The sequence below is a fragment of the Pseudophryne corroboree genome, chromosome 8, assembly GCF_028390025.1.
Source record: "Pseudophryne corroboree isolate aPseCor3 chromosome 8, aPseCor3.hap2, whole genome shotgun sequence".
NCBI classification, from domain to species: domain Eukaryota; kingdom Metazoa; phylum Chordata; class Amphibia; order Anura; family Myobatrachidae; genus Pseudophryne; species Pseudophryne corroboree.
This window is the reverse complement of record NC_086451.1, coordinates 280,910,300-280,929,903: the sequence shown is the minus strand read 5'-3', so window position 1 is coordinate 280,929,903 and position 19,604 is coordinate 280,910,300.

The window sequence follows — 19,604 nt, the reverse complement described above, 5'->3', positions numbered from 1 at the left end:
CCTTGTTGGGTAAGTGGGCCCTAAGAGAGCCTAAACTCAACCTTCTGGGCCAGTTCTTTGGAAACCAGAAGACATTCTTTAAGTTTCAGGAGGGTTGTATACAGTATCTGTTAGGTTCCTGGTGCTTAGAACAAGGGAGGTGTTGCGTAGTGAGTCCAGAGCACCAGAACGTGATGCTGAAATAAGGTGTGGTGTGGAAATAGCCCCTAGCACCCTACCTCCATTGTTTCACCCGTGTGGTCAGTTCACACTTGAGTGACTATGGTTTCTTGGGCCCATGGCAGCCGCATTTGAAGGGCGGATTAGGTCTGCCCAACTCCGATGCCCCCAGGTCTTAGAGCGAGACAAGGCGTGAACCGAGACAGGATAATAACAAGGGGACCTCTAACTAAAGCAAACAGAAAGCTAGGGGCTACTAACAACCCTAAAACTAAATATATGTGCGGCACGCCACCAAAGGATAAGAACAACAAAGGAAATGCTGTCCACACGCCGACACAATACTGTTGTGTACCGGCGGTGACAGCATAAGCAGTACCCTCTGCAAAACACCAGTAACAAATATAACCATAGAATACTGCGGCCTAGGTCGACGGACGTGGCAAAGCCGCTACTCACGGAACTGGTACAAATACTGGCAAACGGACAGGAACCCCCAATGTAGCCGACACAGACTCTCAGAACCGGAGGACAGGCAGAATCCCAAACGACAGACCGGTGGACACCAAGAAGCCAGATACTCGACCAGGCACAGACAAAGCCACAGGACTTCTGGACAGGAACGCTTCATGGCAGGACACGGGATCAGACACTGGAACCGACACTGGAACCGACACTGGAACTGACACTGGAACCGACACTGGAAGCAGCTAGACAGACACTGCTAGACAGGAGCTCAGGAACTGGCATGGACTAGCTCAGAACTCAAGAACTCTGGAACTATCACCAGCGTCTGTGAATTGCACTGAGCCAGAATATAACAGAGAGTCCTAATTAAATATGTCGTGCAGCTGCCCTGCTGCACAACTGAGAGGTGCAATTAACAGACAGGTGAGGCTGAAAACATGGGAACAAGCTGCAATTACACAGACTCACCACCGGCAGCAAAGAATAGTCTTCTTAAACCAGAAATCCTGGCCTGCAAGACAACTATAAACATAAAATACGGAAAACAGGAATGAACCACTACCTGTGGTTCATAACAGTACCCTCTCCTTAAGGGTGAGCTCCGAACACCCCATGACACCCACGGGGAACATAAACCGAAGTATAACATAAAATACATAACCAAAATGCAAAACAGGAATGAGCCACAGCCGTGGCTCATAACAGTACCCCCCCCCCATGAGGAGGGGTCAAAGGACCCCAAAATTCAGGTTTTCCAAAACAAGGTATACATTAATAAACCTGACACTGGAACAAACAGACAAAGACAAGTAACAGAAACAAGCTGTGGCAACAGCTTGTAACAGTGCCCCCCCCCCCCCCTGATGGTGGCCACTGGACACAAGACAAGGAAAAAAAAAATCTTTTTTTTTTAGAACAAGGCAAGAGTCAATAATTATTTCTTTTTCTTCTTATTTTTACAAAGTTCTTGAGGTCTGACCAAGGTAATTCCACAAACATTGTCTGAACTGATGGTACCTCCCAGCAAGGCTGGGTTCAAATCAGAGATTGGTTTCTTAACCTTGGGAGCTGAACTTTCAGGCAAAGTACTACTATTAGAAGAATACAGAAAAGCACATCCTGCAGTCAAAACAACGGGCTGAGACTCTTGTGCCGAGTTTACAGTATACGGTGAACTCTCAGCAGATAAGACGGGTGACCTAGAGGAACCTGAACCAATTTCTTTGGAACCATATCTTTTAATAACTGCATCACTGCATCACTGAATGCTGCAAAACACCAGTAACAAATATAACCAAAGAATACTGTGGCCTAGGCCGACGGACATGGCAAAGCCGCTACTCACGGAACCGGTACAAATACTGGCAAACGGACAGGAACCCCCAATGTAGCCGACACAGACTCTCAGAACCGGAGGACAGGCAGAATCCCAAACAACAGACCGGTGAACACCAGGAAGCCAGATACTCGACCAGGCACAGACAAAGCCACAGGACTTCTGGATAGGAACGCTTCACGGAAGGACACGGGATCAGACACTGGAACCGACACTGGAACTGACACTGGAACCGACACTGGAAGCAGCTAGACAGACACTGCTAGACAGGAGCTCAGGAACTGGCAGGGACTAGCTCAGAACTCAAGAACTCTGGAACTATCACCAGCATCTGTGAATTGCACTGAGCCAGAATATAACAGAGAGTCCTAATTAAATATGTCGTGCAGCTGCCCTGCTGCACAACTGAGAGGTGCAATTAACAGACAGGTGAGGCTGAACACATGGGAACAAGCTGCAATTACACAGACTCACCACCGGCAGCAAAGAAGAATCTTCTTAAACCAGAGCAACGGGAAATCCTGGCCTGCAAGACAACTATAAACATAAAATACGGAAAACAGGAATGAACCACTACCTGTGGTTCATAACAGTATCTCAAACTCAAAACACATTCATCAGGGTCTGAAACCCAGCAACTGAGGATTGTAAACTCTCTTGTGCATGGAGACCCACATACCTGGGCCTTTAGTCTGAAGCCGGACCATCTGGATTTACAGATTATTGATGCTTTCTTCACTGCTCTCAGAGTACTGTACAACGATCTTGATAGGGCGACATTGGCAGATGCTCACCTGTGCTCACTCAGACAAGGGTGGAATTTTACTAAGTTGAACTGTACCGAATTTAGACAATGGGCTTATTATTAGTGATGTGCACCGGACATTTTTCGGGTTTTGTGTTTTGGTTTTGGATTCGGTTCCGCGACCGTGTTTTGGATTCGGACGCGTTTTGGCAAAATCTGACCGAAAAAATTTTGTCGGACTCGGGTGTGTTTTGGATTCTGGTGTTTTTTTTTCAAAAAACCCTAAAAAACAGCTTAAATCATAGAATTTGGGGGTCATTTTGATCCCATAGTATTATTAACTCAATTACCATAATTTCCACTCATTTCCAGTCTATTCTGAACACCTCACACCTCACAATATTATTTTTAGTCCTAAAATTTGCACCGAGGTCGCTGGTTGGCTAAGCTAAGCGACACAAGTGGCCGACACAAACACCTGGCCCATCTAGGAGTGGCACTGCAGTGTCAGGCAGGATGGCACTTCAAAAAAATTGTCCCCAAACAGCACATGATGCAAAGAAAAAAAGAGGCGCACCAAGGTCGCTGTGTGACTAAGCTAAGCGACACAAGTGGCCGACACAAACACCTGGCCCATCTCGGAGTGGCACTGCAGTGTCAGAAAGGATGGCCCTTCAAAAAATTGTCCCCAAACAGCACATGATGCAAAGAAAAAAAGAGGCGCACCAAGGTCGCTGTGTGACTAAGCTAAGCGACACAAGTGGCCGACACAAACACCTGGCCCAGCTAGGAGTGGCACTGCAGTGTCAGACAGGATGGCACTTCAAAAAAATTGTCCCCAAGCAGCACATGATGCAAAGAAAAAAAGAGGCGCACCAAGGTCGCTGTGTGACTAAGCTAAGCGACACAAGTGGCCGACACAAACACCTGGCCCATCTAGGAGTGGCACTGCAGTGTCAGACAAGATGGCACTTCAAAAAAATTGTCCCCAAACAGCACATGATGCAAAGAAAAAAAGAGGCGCACCAAGGTCGCTGTGTGACTAAGCTAAGCGACACAAGTGGCCGACACAAACACCTGGCCCAGCTAGGAGTGGCACTGCAGTGTCAGACAGGATGGCACTTCAAAAAAATTGTCCCCAAACAGCACATGATGCAAAGAATAAAAGAGGTGCACCAAGGTTGCTGTGTGACTAAGCTAAGCGACACAAGTGGCCGACACAAACACCTGGCCCATCTAGCAGTGGCACTGCAGTGTCAGACAGGATGGCACTTCAAAAAAATTGTCCCCAAACAGCACATGATGCAAAGAAAAATGAAAGAAAAAAGAGGTGCAAGATGAAATTGTCCTTGGGCCCTTCCACCCACCCTTATGTTGTATAAACAGGACATGCACACTTTAACGAACCCATCATTTCAGCGACAGGGTCTGCCACACGACTGTGACTGAAATGACTGGTTGGTTTGGGCCCCCACCAAAAAAGAAGCAATCAATCTCTCCTTGCACAAACTGGCTCTGCAGAGGCAAGATGTCCTCCTCATCATCATCCTCCGATTCCTCACCCCTTTCACTGTGTACATCCCCCTCCTCACAGATTATTTATTCGTCCTCACTGGAATCCAACATCTCAGATCCCTGTGTACTTTCTGGAGGAAATTGCTGGTGAATGTCTCCACGGAGGAATTGATTATAATTCATTTTGATGAACATCATCTTCCCACATTTTCTGGAAGTAACCTTGTACGCCGATTCCTGACAAGGTGAGCGGCTGCACTAAACACTCTTTCGGAGTACACACTGGAGGGAGGGCAACTTAGGTAGAATAAAGCCAGTTTGTGCAAGGGCCTCCAAATCGCCTCTTTTTCCTGCCAGTATACGTACGGACTGTCTGACGTGCCTACTTGGATGCGGTCACTCATAAAATCCTCCACCATTCTTTCAATGGTGAGAGAATCATATGCAGTGACAGTAGACGACATGTCAGTAATCGTTGGCAGGTCCTTCAGTCTGGACCAGATGTCAGCACTCGCTCCAGACTGCCCTAAATCACCGCCAACGGGTGGGCTCGGAATTCTTAGCCTTTTCCTCGCTCCCCCAGTTGCGTGAGAATGTGAAGGAGGAGATGTTGACGGGTCACGTTCCGCTTGACTTGACAATTTTCTCACCAGCAGGCCTTTGAACCTCTGCAGACTTGTGTCTGCCAGAAAGAGAGATACAACGTAGGTTTTAAATCTAGGATCGAGCACGGTGGCCAAAATGTAGTGCTCTGATTTCAACAGATTGACCACCCGTGAATCCTGGTTAAGCGAATTAAGGGCTCCATCCACAAGTCCCACATGCCTAGCGGAATCGCTCTGTTTTAGCTCCTCCTTCAATGTCTCCAGCTTCTTCTGCAAAAGCCTGATGAGGGGAATGACCTGACTCAGGCTGGCAGTGTCTGAACTGACTTCACGTGTGGCAAGTTCAAAGGGTTGCAGAACCTTGCACAACGTTGAAATCATTCTCCACTGCACTTGAGTCAGGTGAATTCCCCCTCCTTTGCCTATATCGTGGGCAGATGTATAGGCTTGAATGGCCTTTTGCTGCTCCTCCATCCTCTGAAGCATATAGAGGGTTGAATTCCACCTCGTTACCACCTCTTGCTTCAGATGATGGCAGGGCAGGTTCAGGAATGTTTGGTGGTGCTCCAGTCTTCTGTACGCGGTGGCTGAATGCCGAAAGTGGCCCGCAATTCTTCGGGCCACCGACAGCATCTCTTGCACGCCCCTGTCGTTTTATAAAGAATTCTGCACCACCAAATTCAATGTATGTGCAAAACATGGGACGTGCTGGAATTTGCCCAGATGTAATGCACGCACAATATTGCTGGCATTGTCCGATGTCACAAATCCCCAGGAGAGTCCAATTGGGGTAAGCCATTCTGCGATGATCTTCCTCAGTTTCCGTAAGAGGTTGTCAGCTGTGTGCCTCTTCTGGAAAGCGGTGATACAAAGCGTAGCCTGCCTAGGAACGAGTTGGCGTTTGCGAGATGCTGCTACTGGTGCCGCCGCTGCTGTTCTTGCTGTGGGAGGCAATACATCTACCCAGTGGGCTGTCACAGTCATATAGTCCTGAGTCTGCCCTGCTCCACTTGTCCACATGTCCGTGGTTAAGTGGACATTGGGTACAACTGCATTTTTTAGGACACTGGTGACTCTTTTTCTGAGGTCTGTGTACATTTTCGGTATCGCCTGCCTAGAGAAATGGAACCTAGATGGTATTTGGTACGGGGACACAGTACCTCAATCAAGTCTCTAGTTGCCTCTGAATTAACGGTGGATACCGGAACCACGTTTATCACCGCCGAGGCTGCCAAGGCCTGAGTTATCTGCTTTGCAGCAGGATGACTGCTGTGATATTTCATCTTCCTCACAAAGGACTGTTGGACAGTCAATTGCTTACTGGAAGTAGTACAAGTGGTCTTACGACTTCCCCTCTGGGATGACGATCGACTCCCAGCAGCAACAACAGCAGCAGCAGTAGGCGTTACACTCAAGGATGCATCGGAGGAATCCCAGGCAGGAGAGGACTCGTCAGACTTGACAGTGACATGGCCTGCAGGACTATTGGCTTTCTTGGGTAAGGAGGAAATTGACACTGAGGGAGTTGGTGGTGTGGTTTGCAGGAGCTTGGTTACAAGAGGAAGGGATTTAGTGGTCAGTGGACTGCTTCCGCTGTCATCCAAAGTTTTTGAACTTGTCACTGACTTATGATGAATGCGCTGCAGGTGACGTATAAGGGAGGATGTTCCGAGGTGGTTAACGTCCTTACCCCTACTTATTACAGCTTGACAAAGGCAACACACGGCTTGACACCTGTTGTCCGCATTTGTGTTGAAATAATTCCACACCGAAGAGCTGATTTTTTTTCTATTTTGACCAGGCATGTCAAAGGCCATATTCATCGCACGGACAACAGGTGTCTCCCCGGGTGCCTGACTTAAACAAACCACCTCACCATCAGAATTCTCCTTGTCAATTTCCTCCCCAGCGCCAGCAACACCCATATCCTCATCCTGGTGTACTTCAACAGTGACATCTTCAATTTGACTATCAGGAACTGGACTGCGGGTGCTCCTTCCAGCACTTGCAGGGGGCGTGCAAATGGTGGAAGGCGCAAGCTCTTCCCATCCAGTGTTGGGAAGGTCAGGCATCGCAATCAACACAATTGGACTCTCCTTGGGGATTTGTGATTTAGAAGAACGCACAGTTCTTTGCTGTGCTTTTGCCAGCTTAAGTCTTTTCATTTTTCTTGCGAGATGATGAGTGCTTCCATCCTCATGTGAATCTGAACCACTAGCCATGAACATAGGCCAGGACCTCAGCCGTTCCTTGCCACTCCTTGTCGTAAATGGCATATTGGCAAGTTTACGCTTCTCATCAGACGCTTTCAATTTAGATTTTTGGGTCATTTCACTGAACTTTTGTTTTTTGGATTTTACATGCTCTCTACTATGACATTGGGCATAGGCCTTGGCAGACGACGTTGATGGCATTTCATCGTCTCGGCCATGACTAGTGGCAGCAGCTTCAGCATGAGGTGGAAGTGGATCTTGATCTTTCCTATTTTAACCTCCACATTTTTGTTTTCCATTTTTTAATGTGTGGAATTATATGCCAGTATCAATAGCAATGGCCTACTACTATATATACTGTGCACAACTAAAATGCACCACAGGTATAGAATGTAGATGGATAGTATACTTAATGACGACACAGAGGTAGGTATAGCAGTGGCCTTCCGTACCGTACTGCTATATATACTGGTGGTCACTGTGTCAGCAAACTGCAAAACTAAAATGCACCACAGGTATAGAATGTAGATGGATAGTATACTTAATGATGACACAGAGGTAGGTACAGCAGTGGCCTTCTGTACCGTACTGCTATATATACTGGTGGTCACTGTGTCAGCAAACTGCAAAACTAAAATGCACCACAGGTATAGAATGTAGATGGATAGTATACTTAATGACGACACAGAGGTAGACACAGCAGTGGCCTTCCGTACCATACTGTTATATATACTGGTGGTCACTGTGTCAGCAAACTGCAAAACTAAAATGCACCACAGGTATAGAATGAAGATGGATAGTATACTTAATGACGACACAGAGGTAGATACAGCAGTGGCATTCCGTACCGTACTGCTATATATACTGGTGGTCACTGTGTCAGCAAACTGCAAAACTAAAATGCACCACAGGTATAGAATGTAGATGGATAGTATACTTAATGACGACACAGAGGAAGGTACAGCAGTGGCCTTCCGTACCGTACTGCTATATATAGTATACTGGTGGTCACTGTGTCAGCAAACTGTGAAACTAAAATGCACCACAGGTATAGAATGTAGATGGATAGTATACTTAATGATGACACAGAGGTAGGTACAGCAGTGGCCTTCCGTACCGTACTGCTATATATACTGGTGGTCACTGTGTCAGCAAACTGCAAAACTAAAATGCACCACAGGTATAGAATGTAGATGGATAGTATACTTAATGATGACACAGAGGTAGGTACAGCAGTGGCCTACCGTACCGTACTGCTATATATACTGGTGGTCACTGTGTCAGCAAACTGCAAAACTAAAATGCACCACAGGTATAGAATGTAGATGGATAGTATACTTAATGACGACACAGAGGTAGGTACAGCAGTGGCCTTCCGTACCGTACTGCTATATATACTGGTGGTCACTGTGTCAGCAAACTGCAAAACTAAAATGCACCACAGGTATAGAATGTAGATGGATAGTATACTTAATGATGACACAGAGGTAGGTACAGCAGTGGCCTTCCGTACCGTACTGCTATATATAGTATACTGGTGGTCACTGTGTCAGCAAACTGCAAAACTAAAATGCACCACAGGTATAGAATGTAGATGGATAGTATACTTAATGACGACACAGAGGTAGGTACAGCAGTGGCCTTCCGTACCGTACTGCTATATATAGTATACTGTTGGTCACTGTGTCAGCAAACTGCAAAACTAAAATGCACCACAGGTATAGAATGTAGATGGATAGCATACTTAATGATGACACAGAGGTGTCTTCCGTACCGTACTGCTATATATACTGGTGGTCACTGTGTCAGCAAACTGCAAAACTAAAATGCACCACAGGTATAGAATGTAGACGGATAGTATACTTAATGATGACACAGAGGTAGGTACAGCAGTGGCCTTCCGTACTGTACTGCTATATATATACTGGTGGTCACTGTGTCAGCAAACTGCACAACTGAAATGCACCACAGGTATAGAATCTAGATGGATAGTATACTTGACGACACAGAGGTAGGTACAGCAGTGGCCTACTGTACCGTAATGCTATATATTATATACTGGTGGTCACTGGTCAGCAAAACTCTGCACTGTACTCCTCCTATATAATATTATACTGGTGGTCCCCAGTCCCCATAATAAAGCAGCACACTGAGCACAGATATGGAGTGTTTTTCAGGCAGACAACGTATACTGGTGGTCACTGTCAGCAAAACTCTGCACTATACTCCTGCTATATAATACAGCTGCTCCCCAGTCCCCACAATAAAGCAGTGTGAGCACAGATATATGCAGCACACTGAGCACAGATAAGGAGCGTTTTTTTCAGGCAGAGAATGCATAAATCTGGTGGTCACTGATCAGCAAAACTCTGCACTGTACTCCTCCTATATTATACAGCTGCTGCCCAGCCCTCCCCACAATTAAGCAATAAAGCACAATCAAGTTCAACAATAACGGAGAGGATGCCAGCCACGTCCTCTCCCTAACATTTCCAATGCACAAGTGAAAATGGTGGCGACGCGCGGCTGCTTATAAGGAATCCGAATCTCGCAAGAATCCGACAGCGGGATGATGACGTTCGGGCGCGTTCGGGTTAACCGAGCCATACGGGAGAATCCGAGTATGGCTCGGACCCGTGTAAAAAGGGTGAAGTTCGGGGGGGGTTCGGTTTCCGAGAAACCGAACCCGCTCATCACTACTTATTATACAGGCTGAAACAATCATGCACTATGGAGCCAATTCTGTCTGGTTACTGTGCTGGTCCAGAGGAAATGTTGCTCAGTTCCTGTGGATACTCAGCCCAAATTATCTGTGCGTGACTACCTTGCCTGAAGCCTTGTCTAATTTTGTCCCTGTCTAGCTAACCCCATGTCTGCTCCTATCCCGAATCACTCCTCAGCTCATCCTGCAAGCCATTCACCAGTTGCACTGTGTTCATAATCCCCCTCCTGCCATTGCTGAGATCCAGACCCAATCCTGACTTTGAACCACTGTGTTCCAGCCTTGTCAATATTGTATTATAGTTTCTACAGCCAATTGGGTAAGCCCATACTGCTAGATGTTCAAGCCCTGGTGGCATCCTAAGTAACAGTATGTAAATCAAACACTAAGGTAACACTGGGTGACTGTTATAGGCAAAAGACACTCTCACTGACTCCTAGTAATCTTGCACAATTGTGCTGGAGTTCCCTAACAGTTTTAAACAGTACAAAGTCGCAGACGAAGCACAAATGAACTTGTGAAAAAAATCTGTGGCTGCAGCATTGTAGCACTTTTTATACAGATTCTGACTCATTCGCACACAGATGTACAAATGTCGCACATTATATTGATCAACAGTATCTGTGCAAAAAGATGAACATTTTAAGTGAATAAAATGATAGGTACGGCTGAGTCACACGGGACCTGGCATGCCGATAGTGGCTGTTTGGCATAATTGCAGCAAAAGTGTATGAGGGCACATCTATAGTTAAGCTTACAAAGTTAAATATGAAACATCACATGGCAAAGGTATGAGTAATTTATAAAAATATGGTAAACTGTAGATTTTCTGATTTAGTAAATAAGTATAGTGATTGTGGAGTTAGATCTAGATAAGTAATGTGGGCATCCTAAATGTAAACAGAGCACATTGCTCAATGTTCAACAGATTTTCCTATTTGTTAGCTATATCTATAAGGCCATAAGAGGTTTTGATATTTGCACTGTTTATTCTATGTTTAAACCATTGATTATACTGAACATTACACTGAATACTGTTTTTTTAAATAGATGACTTAGGATGTCAGGAAATTTGAAATTGAGGTACTTACAAATATAAACTGAGACCACATTTTGCAAAGTCATACTGTATGAATTTATCTGCTTCATTGCATTTTATTTAGTGCAAGACCACAATGTATGTTCATGGGTTTCAAGGCTGTACAGAACTTGTATAATAATCTAAAAGGTTCTGATAAAATATTGTGTTTTAATTCCCATTTATACAGTGAATCACCAGAGACTGATTATATAGTTGTTTGGATTTGTATTGTTTATGCAAGTACCTTATGAAATCGTATCTGACTATATGGGTCTTTGAATAGTTTTCCTGCATTTTGTACTGCTTTTAGGGGAATTAAGTGGAAATCAGAGAGATTTTGAATTCTCTGACTTTAAGATCTAAATTACGTTATACTATGTCACCTGCTGTGAAACAATACACTTTAAACTTGGAATAATATCAAATGTTCTTTTCACCTATAAATCCCAAATAACTCATATCTAGCTAAATGCAACCTTTCCATCAGGAAAAAATATTATTGCTTTCCCAATTTATTGAAGCAGATGGAAAGCAACAGCTTTCAATGTGACTCTCCAGCAGTGTTATGTCAGTGGGTCAGTCAGTTGCCTCGATCATTATAATGTACATTACTGTAACATGTAAAAGATCCTCAGTATGTGCTACATATACAGTTGTCCTGTAGGTAATGGAGCAGTGCTGATTAGCTGTACAGCTGACTAGCTAGTCTCATATTCCAATCAAAGCTGAAATTATTTCTTTAAAATTAATTATGTAGTAAATTGTCAGCAACATTTTATATAAATTAATAACAACTAACGCTAGTATTACTAATACATCACATGGAACATCTAATAATAATCCTGTAAATCATTTAAAAAAAATGACAAAAAATACACACAATCATATTGATTCATACAAGACTTCACTAAAAAAATTGAAAATACAGTAGCAAGCAAATTATTATAAAAATACAATTGTTTACAAAGTATACAGTGTTTATTTGACACCACTTTGTACATACTCCAATTTGACAGGGCCTTACATGACTATTCTGTTTTTGGAAACTTTGCTCTATCCAGTGTCTAACAATCAGGGCCTGAATCAGAGTTGTAAACAAAGCCAATAAGCACACAACTGGACAAAACCACGTTGTACTGCAGGTGGGGTAGATGTAACATATGCAGCCTACCTGCCGACATTGCTGACCCCTCCTCTGGGAGGGGTCAGCCTGATCAGCAAACAGAGGGTGTGTCTTGCAAACAGCGGGCATGTCCAGCGGGCATGTCAGCACAAATACGTCATCATGGCCACGCACTCCGCTATCTAGTGATGAGGGGAAACAGGTATTGGATAGTGGGGGCAGAGCTATAATGACTCGATTCAATGCAAATCACATCATCAGGTCCCCCTCAGACTGCACACTGGTGCTCCGTTTGTTGGCAGCAGAGGGGGGTGTTGGGGCCTGCGTCAAATGTAGGACACTTGCTGACATTTCCAGGGCGCCACCTGATTTTTGGGAGCCTCCCGGCCATTCTGGGACAGTAGGCAAGTATAATGTGAAGAGAGGTTTAGATTTGGGTAGGTTATACTGTTTCTGTGCATGGTAAATACTGTCTGCTTTATTTTAACACTGCTATTTAGATTTCAGTTTGAACACACAACACCCAAATCCAACTCTTTCTGCACGTTACATCTCCAACTGTAGTGCAACATGTACAAGCAAAGAGGGGCGAGTCAGTTAAATCCTTTGGCGCATAGGAAAAGGGGACAAAGGAGACCTGTGGAAACGATACAAATTGCTTCCCTAAGTGTATTTCGACTAAGCTTGAAGGGAATGATCTGCGTACCCCCACTCACACTGTACGGGGGTAAGATGTATCCATAAAGGTATCTTTTTCTTTCAATCGTAAACCGATGTTTACAAATGTCCAGACTTTATATCAAGCAGGCAATCGGAAGTGTTGAAATAAAGAAACGGAGTGTCGTACCCCAACTCACATGAGAAGAAACTCGATGACTCCTATCAAGGTATCTTTAAGTGTTCAATGCAGGTCTTAATGTGACTTCTCAGCAAAAGACGGTCTCATAGGATTTGAAAAGATAAAACAGACAAACAATGTGTAGTATTTCAAGTGACCCCACTTTCGTGAGTGATAACATAAAATGTGGGTGACCTACACCGTGATCATGTAGTATGCTTATGTCATATTTGCTGGGTGCACTGTGCATCTACCCTGTGTGAGTAGCCATCAATTTCTTTTTTAATAGACTATACTGGAGTTCATTTTGGATTTATTGTGATTTTTGCTTGATTTTTTAACTTGGTTTAAACCTTCCTCCGGTATTAACCATTGAAAGACTTGCGGGAATCTTTTTAGAATTTTAAAACCTTTTTTTTGCGTATTTTGCACATGTTTTATCTGTTTGGTGGAATTCTTTTTGGAATAATAAACTGTATTATGGATTGTATGGAATAAGAAGAGTTTCCTGAGTCCAATTGTTTAATGATTGAGAAAGATATCAAGGCAACAAAGAAACCCAGATGAGAATTGGTCCACACCTTCACTCGTGAGTTGGGGTACGCCAATTAGATGTGGTTGGTGTTTTAAAGATACCTTGATAGGAGTCACCCCAGTTTTTCTTGTGTGAGTCAGGGGTACGCTTTGGCTTCATTCCTCCACCACTGTGAAGGGTAGATGCACAGTGCACCCAGCAAATATGACATAAGCATACTACATGATCACGGTGTAGGTCACCCACATTTTATGTTATCACACACGAAAGTGGGGTCACTTGAAATACTACACATTGTTTGTCTGTTTTATCTTTTCAAATCCTATGAGACCGTCTTTTGCTGAGAAGTCACATTAAGACCTGCATTGAACACTTAAAGATACCTTGATAGGAGTCATCGAGTTTCTTCTCATGTGAGTTGGGGTACGACACTCCGTTTCTTTATTTCAACACTTCCGATTGCCTGCTTGATATAAAGTCTGGACATTTGTAAACATCGGTTTACGATTGAAAGAAAAAGATACCTTTATGGATACATCTTACCCCCGTACAGTGTGAGTGGGGGTACGCAGATCATTCCATTCAAGCTTAGTCGAAATACACTTAGGGAAGCAATTTGTATCGTTTCCACAGGTCTCCTTTGTCCCCTTTTCCTATGCGCCAAAGGATTTAACTGACTCGCCCCTCTTTGCTTGTATATGTTGTTGGATAAAAGGTGAAATCCAGTTTTGAGTCAGTGTTTTCCATAGGCAGCATTTCCCTTGCGCCGTCTTTTGTATTCGTTACAGTAATACCATTTGTTTGCACCATTGTAGTGCAACATGGTTTTGCCCAGTTGTGTGCCTTTTGGCTTTGCTTGCAATTCTTAGTCAGGCCCTCAATCTGTGGCTTCTAGCTGGTTTCCATTTCCTACAGTACCTCCCATTATAACACTACCCCTCATATGCTGCCCTGTCCTGACAATTTACAGAGCACTGTGCTTAATTCAGAGATGCAGATATTGTATTGCTCACAATCATTGACATGCTGCTGGCATTTGGGGGCTGAGATAGGGTGGTAACAGACAGCATTCCAAAAACTGAATCTATGTAGGTCCATTTTTGGGGTTTCCTGAAGCAAGTTGCTGCATCCTTGGATGCAGCTTTACTGGCTCCAGCAGAGTGATATAACCAGGCATCCAGAGTAACCTGAGGGATACTCAGATGACCAATGTTCATGCAGAGGGTTCCAAAGCTGCATCCTAAGATGCAGCAGTGGATCAGAGAAGCTGACAGTGGGCATCTTTTAACTCAAGACTTGTCTTGTGGCCTTTGACTGCATTGGCTGTGCTAAAATTTGCAAAGAGGTAGCAACTGTGCTAATTGCATACATCTTTGAATAGGGCCCACTCGTACCTATGAGATCATCTCACTAACCTCTGAGGTATTACTGAGACCATGACAACCACAGGTTCAGAATGTTCAGTTATTCCTCACTTAAAAAGATTGTTCTATGCTCTGCCCACTTCAAAACAAATGGTGCACATGAATAGTGAAACACACTGTGAACAGAAACAAAAAATTAACACATACAGTAGCAGTATACACATACATACAGGTAGAAGGTCCATGCTCACGTTTTTCATATATAATGCTGGGGTGATATCCAATGAGGGAAGAGGAAACCCCCACTCCAATGCAGTTTCCAAAATAAGGGAGCATCAAAATGAGGACTGCTATGGGTGAGGGGTGATGGTGCTGGGAAAGGGGTACAGGTTCAGAGACAGAATTAGCGGTGGTGCCAGGGGGCACCAGCCAAAATCTTGCCTAGAGCATCATATTGGGTAGGGTCAGCTATGACTGTGAGGCTGATTCAAAGATGGATGCAGCTGCACATCCATGTGCAGCAGCCGCATCCATCTGGTCTGTGCATGCGCACTGGCGGCAGTATGTGAACTTTCTGCCCTTGGCCGCATCCAGGAGGGATGCGGCCGCAAGATGATTGACAGCAGCGTTTTTTTCTGAGGCAGGGACATGGCGTGGGAGGGGAAGGTATGCAGCGATCTGCATCCATCTCTGATTCAAGTCCTGTGTTTGCAACAGGTGAAAGAGCAGTTGACTGTTACAGTACATCTCAGTAGATAAAGAATGGCTTTTCCACTCGTGATTACTCTGGTTGTAAATAACCTGCACACTTTGAATTTCTGATAGGCCATTAAAGAGCTTTAAAGGACTTGAAAGAACATAAGGTGTTGCTTGCATGGAAAACACAGCTTCACTCATGCATGTCAGTCACTTGAAATAAGCACAGTTCTTAAAAGCTTCATTCTCAGTTGCTGCCTTTAATGTTGATGTTGTATGTAAAATACAAATTAAACCTGCACTTGTAAACAAGCATCTCTCTCCCTCTATCAATACTGAGTTAGTTAGTTGCTTTTGCACATTATTTTGTAAGGGGTTTGTTTGGAAGCATTGACTGTGAATTTTGAATATCATAATGGAAAGCTTCTTTGGGATAACAAAATATATATATATATATATATATATATAGATATACAGTAGTCGAAGTGGAAATGTTGAAGTGGGGATATGGAAAAGTGAAGACTGTAAAAGGGGGGTTGCCCACTAAAAAGGGGGGGGGGTGTCCTTAAGTGTAGTTTACCACACCATATACCCCTTATACACATTATGCACAATAATAGGACAACTTATACTCTCTAGTACTGGTGCACCTTTCACATTATGCCACATGGTATGAAGACAGTATGAGCTGAAGTTCCCATATGCCACATGGTATGAGCCAAAATTCACATTATAACACACGGTATGAGCCAAAATTCACATTAAGCCACACAGTATGAGCCACAATTCCCATTATACTACACAGTATGAGCTGAAATTCACATATGCCACACGGTATGAACATAAATTCACATTGTACCACATGGTTTGCGCCAAAATTCACATTAAGCAACACAGTATGAGCCACAATTCACATTATGCTACACAGTATGAGCCACAATTCACATGGAATGAGACAAAATTCACATTATGCCACACGGAATGAGCCGGAATTCACATTATGCCACACAGTATAAGCCACAATTCACACAGAATATGCCAAAATTCAGGGACAAGGAGAGTGACAGCAGGGATATAGGGACAGGGAAAGTGACGACAGGGACATGGAGTGTGACAGAGGGACATAGGGACAGGGAGTGTGACAGCGGGATATAGAGACAGGGAGAGTGACAGAGAGAGGGACAGCAAGGATATACACTAAGGACTAGGGAGAGAGAAAGGCAGCAGAGTAAGATTATCTAATGAGCAGCGGTGGTGCAGAGGAGGCTGTGGTCATTAGCTGCTGGTTCAAGAGCTCCAAGTGGCACGTAAATAGCACCGAATTTGAAAAGGTGCGGCGGCAGGGGTCTTCAGTCAGTGTTCGAAGTTCTGGTATGCCATACCGGTGTACTTTGAGCATTATACACCCTAATCCTTCTGGAACTCTCAACAGCATTTGATATTGTGGACCACTGGCTTCTGATTCAGCACCTGATACAATTCTGTGGCCTGGATGGCACAGTCCTAAGCTCACAATATTGTTTTCATCTGTTTTAAGCCAAACGCTATAGCATGCTGGCTGGTTACTAACTGACTGAGCAGCATCACAGTGTAACAAACCAAGCACTTAAGTGACAGGGACTGACACTTTGGTGGCTGAAATGCTTTCTTGTTTGGGATCCCACAAAATTTTTTTTTGAAGGACTATCCCCGATAATTAATGAGGAGGTTGATGATGAGGGTAATTACATTATAATCTTGTAAATTGAATTTAATGAATTTGCTGCAAATTACGTAACATGGAGGTGGTACTTAGATGGCTAATGGTTATACCTCTACTAACTTTATCCTTACAAATGGAGCAGATGCCTTCACAATCATTGTCAGGATTTGTGGAAAAATAATTCCACACCGACGAGATGGCTTTTTTTGGTCTTATGCCCAGGCATCACAATAGCTTTTTTTTATCACTGGCAATAACTGCAGACACTGATAGCTGACTTACACACAACATTATCAGCATCCTCATTGTCAGATAGTAGTAGTATACATATCCTGTTCCACTTCCACGCATGAATCCTCAATTTCTATTATGCTCTCATCTCCATCTTTAAGTGTACTGCTCCCCACATGTGCAAATGGTGCTGCAATGGTGAAAAGGAGGTGAAAGAGGCTTCTCCATGAGGACAGTGTGAGAAATGTCAGACTCAAACATAGCTAATGTGGTCACCCCTAAATGTTCCTTAGGTATGTGTGATGGTCCTGACTGCACAGTTTGTTCTACTGCTTTAGTTGTTTTCATTTTATTGACACCTTTTCTAGACTCTGAGTGAAAAGTTCTTGTATCGTCATGAGAAGCAGAAGAAGATGCCTCACTGAAAGTTGCAGAACCACCACTTATAAATAAAGGCCAAGGCCTGAGTCTTTCATAGCCACTTTGTGTGGTGAATGGCATATTGTCAATTTTATGTTTCTCTGCAGATATTTAAATTTGTAATGTTTTTTTCTTTGCCACTATAATAAGATAATTGCTTCATTGATTTTACATGCCCTGACTTAAGCCATATATGCCCTTGGGCATTGGCCTTAGTAGATGATGCTGATGGACTTGTGTCACCATGCCTGGTGGCCACAACTGCAGCACTAGTATGTGCTTCCTGTTCTCCTCTCAATTGTTCATCCTCCATATCTATCCACAAACACAAAGGAAGTGGGGTATAGCACACACAACAATTTGTACAAAAAATGTACCACCTACAGTGTCACAATATGTGTAGGAGTCTGAAATAGTAATCGAACACTGCAGTTTTATTTCACCAATAGTGTCACAATAAAAATGTGTATGAGTACAAAAATATATTACTGTTGTACAACCTTCACCCACAATGTTGCACAATGTGCATATGTGTCAGAAATAGTAATCAAACACTGTGGTTTAATTTCAACAACAGTGTTGCCCATTAAATACATGTATGAGTATGAAAATATATTATTGTGGTACCACCTTCACTCACAGTGTAACACAACATGTGTATGAATACAAAAAAATAATATACTGCAGCAGCAGTGTCACAATACTTTTGATAATAACTTAATAATTGTATAGTACACTGGGGTACAGCACAAACAAAAAAAACATATTTTTTAATATTTTTATTTTGTCAGATCACCCCTAGGTAGAGAGAGCACCCCTTGTCACATACATCAGATGACAGACAGAGCACTCCTGAATGGATAGTGATAGGATACATCAGCCCCTGGACGTACACACAGTATACTGGCTTTTAATCAACACTGGGGTAGAGCCCCTGGATGTATGGACAGATCATCCCTAGGTGGACACAGCACCCCTTGTCAGATATACTAGATGACAGACACAACACCCATGGACTGATACTGATAGGACATATCAGCCACTGGATGTACATACAGTGCAGTGTTATCTGAATGCATATCCAGACAGACAAACAAACAGAATAAATTTTATATATATATATATATATATATATATACATATTACAAGTTATACATGAAGGCATGCTAATTTTTAACTTAGCTGTGTCTCATTTAATATTGCCTGTTGATACTTTGGGATTTTATTACTCCCTACACTGTATTTGTTTATTGGTGTACCTTGTCATCACTATGACAGGCTTGTCTAATGTGATGACATCATTGGTGTCCGACACAAAGTGGGACTTCCGGTTGGACTCCTGCATAACACTTCTCACTAGGGTTTTTGTTGTTATATAAGGTAAGACTTGCATGTGTCATCTTTGTTTATCCTGACAATAGTGTGATGAAAGCACTGAAACATTGAAAACATGCCTTGCTGTTCTTAATTTATTCATGTGGAGTGCTGCACCTTGGAACTGCATATATATATAGAACCCCGAGACAGAATAGGTGGCAGCAGGTCCCTGTTAGAGATAGGAGGTTTGAACAGAATAGATGGCAACATGTCCCTTATAGAAATAGGAAATATGAGCAAGCAGTGGAGACATTCAAGGTCCCTATTTGAAATAGATTTGATCCCTTAAATACCCCCAGTAATAGAGAAACACGTCACAATTTTTTACAAAGGGGCTGGGGGAGGGGGATCAGATTGGATCCAGGAGAAATAGAGGCTACCAACAGCCCGAGGCCAGGTCTCAAAAGAAAAATACAAGAAGAAATATGAGAGGAAAGAGAGGAGGCAAAAGGCATAATACAGAGGAAAGCAAAC